This window comes from Ailuropoda melanoleuca, chromosome 4 (genome assembly GCF_002007445.2).
Source record: "Ailuropoda melanoleuca isolate Jingjing chromosome 4, ASM200744v2, whole genome shotgun sequence".
In the NCBI taxonomy this organism is placed as follows: Eukaryota; Metazoa; Chordata; class Mammalia; order Carnivora; family Ursidae; genus Ailuropoda; species Ailuropoda melanoleuca.
Window position 1 is genome coordinate 105239003 of NC_048221.1, and position 6211 is coordinate 105245213.

The window sequence follows — 6211 nt, forward strand, 5'->3', positions numbered from 1 at the left end:
AAAGGCAGGTCAAGAAAGCCCAGGTACTAAGCAAACAAAGCTGGAAGCAAAAGCAAGTAGGTTACGACTAGGACAAAGTTGGCATTCATCCAGGGGCAGATTTGGCCCTGAATTCAGGGCAAGTCTAAACTAGGACCAGTCTCAAGAGATGGGTATGTGCCTTCCTGAAGTGTTGGGGTAAGGTCTAAAGAGGCAAGTCCCCAAATGTTACCTTGTCTGTGGGAAACGGCATTGGCTTTCAGAGAAAGGCTGAGGATGGCCAGTGGTACATCTACACAATAGTGAGAACAATCTCAATCTGTCCCAATAAAGATACTGATGAGTCAGGTGGACATCACTGCAGACAATAGCCAAGTGGCTGGGCTAAGCAGCAACAGAAATGGTGAGAATAAATCCCTACAGGAGTCCCTGATTGATGAGCTGTAGCCTTTGGCGGCAGGTAGACTTGGCTCAATCCTGAGAACCCCAACCATATTTGGGTGGGGGAGAGGTGTGAATCCTAGTGGTTGAACCCTGTACGCTCCCATGAATGGCATCATGAGAAATTCTGGAAAGCATCATCAGAGTCATGAAATCTTCACCAGAGGCCAAACTAATAGGGGAGCTAAAGACTGAGCATCCTATTCTCTAGATTCCTCCTGCCCTTCCCTCCTCATGTGCCTTGTTTTTCCCAAACTCACCATACAAATCAATTAATTCATTTACCTATCAGTGAGGTTGAGCATCTTTTCACATTTACTGACAATTCACATTTCCTCCTTCATGAACTACCTTCTTCTTCCTAGGTTTCACTGGGCTGTTGTCATTTTCTTATCAACCGGTACTAACCCTTTGTCATATGTATTGCAAATGTTTTCTCCTATTGTCTTTGGATTTTACTGATACAGTAATTTTTCATTTTTAATGTAGCTAAGTCTTTCAACCTTTTCCTTTGTGGCTTCTGGGTATTCTATCTTTCTTGCAAAAGTCTTCCAAGGGTATAAAAATATTCTCCACATTTTTCATTTGTCATACTGACAAAAATTAAAAAGAGTGATAACACTCAGCATTGGCAGGAGAGCTGGGAAATGATATTGTCATACCCTACTGGTAGGAATGTGAGTTTTGACAGCCATTTGGAAAATAATCCGGCTATCACTAATAACGTGTAAAAATGCACATTTCCTTTGTTCCAGCAATCCCACTTCGGGACATCTTTTCCACAAAAATAAAAACATTGGCTCACAAAAGTGTATGTACAAATATGTTAGGTTCATCAGCATTGTGTATAGGGCAAAAATGAGAAATAACTTGAATGTCAACCAGTAAGGCAACAGCTGAATGAATTGGATGGCAGAGTCAAACCATAGTACATTTTACTGTTAAGAGAATGATTTTTGCAGAATTTAATGCCACAGACTGCACACTTAAAAATGGTTAAAATTATAAATATTATGTTTGTTTTACTACCATAAGAAAAAGAAAAAATAGAATGATTTGCCTCCAGTGTCCTGGAGAAATGGCCATGAAAAATTTTAAGAGAAAAATCCATGTTTCACATAAAGTGTATGTGTGCATGTGTGTTAATAGAGAAAGGTATGAAAGGAAACAAACTAAATTTTTTTGGTAAAAACTTTATTAGTTTAAAGTGATCTCTATACCCAACATGGGGCTCAAATTCACAACCCTGGGATCAAAAGTCACATTCTCCACCGACAGAGCCAGCCAGGTACCCTGGATACAAACGAAATATCATTAGTGATCTCAGGGAGCGTGAAGTATTTATTACTTGACTTGTAACAAGGAGCATGAATTTAGAGCTCAGACCTAGGCTCAAGTCCCAGCTCCACTACTGAATTGCCGTGTGGGTTGGAGGACTTACGTGATAGCGTCTTCATTTGTAAAGCAGGAAGAGAGAGAGTAACTGCTCCGTGAAAACTGTCGGGAGGCATAGGTATGAGAACAGTGACTGCCACAATAAATTATATTGTCATCATTATTTTTTCTTTTAGTGTCTTCATTATACCCTATCCATTCTTCCATCCCTCATGACTTTTATTGGAATTGTCAAAAGATTTGATTAAGAATCAGGAGAGAAAATGAGAAACAAAAACAAATTTCAAGAAGCCTAAAAATGAGGGGATTCACATCATATTTGTTTCAAATCCCACTAGAGCTAGCTTGTGTCTGAGGCCATCTGAGATGTCTGAGCTTTGGCCCTTAAAGGACTGGAACAATTTTTTTTTTTTAAGATTTTATTTATTTATTCGACAGAGATAGAGACAGCCAGCGAGAGAGGGAACACAAGCAGGGGGAGTGGGAGAGGAAGAAGCAGGCCCATAGCGGAAGAGCCTGATGTGGGGCTCGATCCCATAACGCCGGGATCACGCCCTGAGCCGAAGGCAGACGCTTAACCGCTGTGCCACCCAGGCGCCCCAGGACTGGAACAATTTTTGAGACATCTGGTCTAGATTTCTTTCTTTGCCACCTGTCATCACATCACATCACATCTAAGGTACTCTTTTTTTTTTTTTTAAAGATTTTACTTATTTGACAGAGAGAGAGCCAGTGAGAGAGGGAACACAAGCAGGGGGAGTGGGAGAGGAAGAAGCAGGCTCCTAGCGGAGGAGCCGATGTGGGGCTCCATCCCAGAACACCGGGATCACGCCCTGAGCCAAAGGCAGATGCCTTAACGACTGCACCACCCAGGGGCCCCTAAGGTACTCTTAAGATTCACAACTTAGCAGCTTTCTTCTCAACATCTCCACAACTTCTCTATTGTTCTTTGACATACCTACTGTCATCTTCCTCTTTTCTTCTGCCCAATCAACAACTTCTTGTGTGGTAAACATTTTCTCTTAATTACTGGAACTCTCTTCTTCACTGGCAAATTGATAAGAACTGGAGTTGTTATATTTGCTTTGTGAGTCACAAACACTAGTTTATCTAATCTCAACCTTGCCACTTCCATAGAACACTAACACATTAATATTCGTGTTGAGAAATTTGCAGCCTTTAGTGATTAGATTTTTTCCTTGTGCTTTATAACATTTCACATTCAACAAATCTCATTAATATTATATGCGAAATAAACCAATAACTTCTCCTGGTTTGTTCTACCCTTAAAGCACTAATGTATGGAATCAGAAATTTCTTCTCAGACCAAGATGGCAATGAACTTCCCTGATAGTAAAGGGCCCTCAATTTTAGTATAATGATTGCAACTAAAACAAAACTATAGCTCTTTTCATTGACCCCCAGGATTTCTCATTTCCTTATTCCCTTCTGCCATCCCTTATATTCATTCCTTCTTTATGTTTCCTTCTTTTCTCCTGCTCTTCTTTCTCCCTCTCCTCAAACGTTCCTAATCAGCTTCTGTGTGTCAGACACTCAGTAACAAAGCTTGAGCAAAACAGACCACCTCCTCATTGTCATGGAACGTACAAATCACAGCAATAAGTGCTATAATTTCAAATAGCACCTAGTAGGAAACACAGGACCCTGTGAGAAATCAGTGTAGGTGAAGGCTTCATCTACGAAGTGGCAGCTGAGCTGGGGTAGAAGGATGAGGAGGACTTAGCTAGACATCTCCCATTTAGAGCTCGGGGAGGGGGGTGGCGGGGAAGAGACCAGGACTGTCATAGCACCAGTCCCCGGGGCTGCCTGTCAGAAGTGCTCATAAATATTTGTGGGAGTAAGGAACAATGGGAAAAATATAAAATCAATGAAAATGTGTCTGCTTTGTTTTGAAACAAATCAATTACTAATGTAACTGTTACTAATTAAAAGATATCCAAAGTAAAAAACAGAAGGAGAAAAAGTGGCACAAGATGAACAGCCAAATCACACTCAGGATATGTAGGGATTTTAGTCTCCATCCTAACAGCCATTAGAAGCCACTGAAGGGTTATTTTATAGAGCTGATGTTTAAAAAAAACACCTATTATGTTCTAAAGCTAAAGACTACTTGCATGACTTCATTTAATCCTTGAAGCAATCCTATGATAGTACTATTAGTATGCCAAGTTTACAGACTGAGGACACTGAAATGTAGGTTGTTTGCTCAACACTGCGAATAAGTGGCAGAGGCTTGACTCCAAAACCCCTTATTCTTTTTTTTTTTAAAGATTTTATTTATTTAACAGAGAGAGACAGCCAGCCAGAGAGGGAACACAAGTAGGGAGAGTGGGAGAGGAAGAAGCAGGCTCCTAGCGGAAGAGCCTGACGTGGGGCTCGATCCCAGAACACTAGGATCACGACCTGAGCCAAAGGCAGACGCTTAATGACTGAGCCACCCAGGTGCCCCCAAACCCCTTATTCTTAACCACTATATTACACATGCTATGAGCAAGAAGGGAAGTAGGTAAGCAAGTAGGAACAGCTGATTCTAATCTCCTTGGCAGGAACAGCCCCACTGTGGAGTTGGTAGCATAGGGGTATCAGGGTTTAATGAGCTAATCATTAAATTTAACTAATCCCCTTGTTCTGACTCCGTATTAACCAAATAACCTTCTAATTATATTCTGGCTTCCCATATAGATTTTTCTGCTGGGGGATAATGCACCGACCAGCCTACACATGCAATTTGTTCCAGTTGGCAATTTTATTACTCATTGTGATTTAATAAATTGGCATACTGCTTAAAAAAAAAAGATGAAATACACCAAAGCAAGAAAAATTATGAAGTAGTCTTATACAGTTGTTTTTCTGTGGTTAGTTTCAAAAATAAAAACATACATGTTATCTCTTCTGTGATTTAACCTCGCTGCCTGCTTTGAGCCACCATGGACGTGGTCAGAAAGTCTAAGAGATCCTGAGCCCTTTCTTAACCTTCTTTGTCAAAGCCCCTAGTACAACCAAAGGGCTTCCATTGTTTCCCAATGGCAAACTCCCACCTTTCCTCCCCCGCCGACAGGATTGTTCTTCAGAATTTAGCTAGTTCTCTGAGCGTTAAAGCAGCTGGAGGCTGCTCCAAGGGGTCTCATTCATCTCCCCAGGAAAACGTGCGTCTTATCCTAGAAGCAGGCTATTCCCTAATAACATCATTAAGCCCGATGTTAATGCACTCGGGACCACCAGACTGCAGCCCCTGACGACCCCGCACCGAGTCTCAGCCCCCTGACGAGAGGAAGTGACACCTGCCACTTGCCTGCTCCTTCCAAACGCAGACGCCATGAAATCCGTTCCCGACTCCCTACTCCTTGTTGGTTCAAGTTTTGTTTTGGTGTCTTTTCTTCTCTCCCTATAATTCCCTTCATGGGCAAAACTGGGACAAACGCAGGTGGATCTTTTAAAGTGAAATGGACCATTTCATCTTATCAAGAGATCTACTTAATCACATACAAAGGCTAAAATAGGGCTTTTCCCCCAAGAAAAATATTCTAGTCTCCTGGACAGAGGATTGAAAGGACACTCTAAGCAGTGATTATTTTCCTCAAAGACCTAGGAAAGTCAGCAAGTACAAGGCCAGCCTTGTCAGGGGCCTCCTTTCTTGGACGGAGAAGAGGCCGGAGCTGACGGGGCTGGAGTGCGGCCCTCACTGCAGGAGCGACAAAGGGTAAGGGCCTCTCAGAAACTTTAGCGCTGGGGTGGAAGTAGGACCGCAATCGATGACAGAACTCTCATTATTCTGCTTTTCGGCCATTTTCACGACCGAGGCATTAACCAAGAAATCACTAGCAACCCTCAGGATTTCCAGCCGCCGGCAGCGCGCGGGGTGGGGATGAATAAGGCCGTGCGAAGAATCGTGCGCTGACCAGCCAAGATGGCCACTTTCACATGCCTGAGGGCCCCTGGCTCCCGGTCCCCAGGGCATCTAAAGGCGGGGCCGGCCGGAAAGACCCTCGGGCAGAGCCTGAGGACAAAACCTCGGCCGATTCCCGCCGTCACCGCTGGGGGACGCGACCTCGCGGACAGATAGCTCTGTCAACGGTCGGAAGGGAAGTGCCATGTCACAGCAAGGGGAACAGCCCCATAAAGTCCTCGACGCTTTTCCTCCCACTTCGAATACGGAAGGGTACAAGGACCCCAAAAACTCGCATTTCCACTTAGCCCTTGTTAGAAGTGCTTAAGAAAACTAAATATTCCGCAGGAGGGTAGCGTTACCTCCGCTCGCTCCCCCTGCCCCGCGGAGTGGTTCAGCCCGGGCTCCCCTTCCGCGCACCGCCCCTTCAGCCTACCCCGCGCGAGTGGCGCATTGGCGCGCGGCGCCGAGGGGCGGGGCCCGGGCCGG

General features: G+C 44.1%; 1 long non-coding RNA gene across 1 annotated transcript; it reads right to left on the reverse strand.

The window, feature by feature from the left end:
- Positions 1 to 1671: 1671 nt before the first annotated feature.
- LOC117801795 lies at positions 1672 to 3022 on the reverse strand. The gene is made up of 3 exons (XR_004624506.1): positions 2774 to 3022; positions 1862 to 1917; positions 1672 to 1713 (listed from the first exon to the last, which is right to left on the reverse strand). It is a non-coding gene; the product is annotated as an uncharacterized LOC117801795 (long non-coding RNA).
- Positions 3023 to 6211: the final 3189 nt, after the last annotated feature.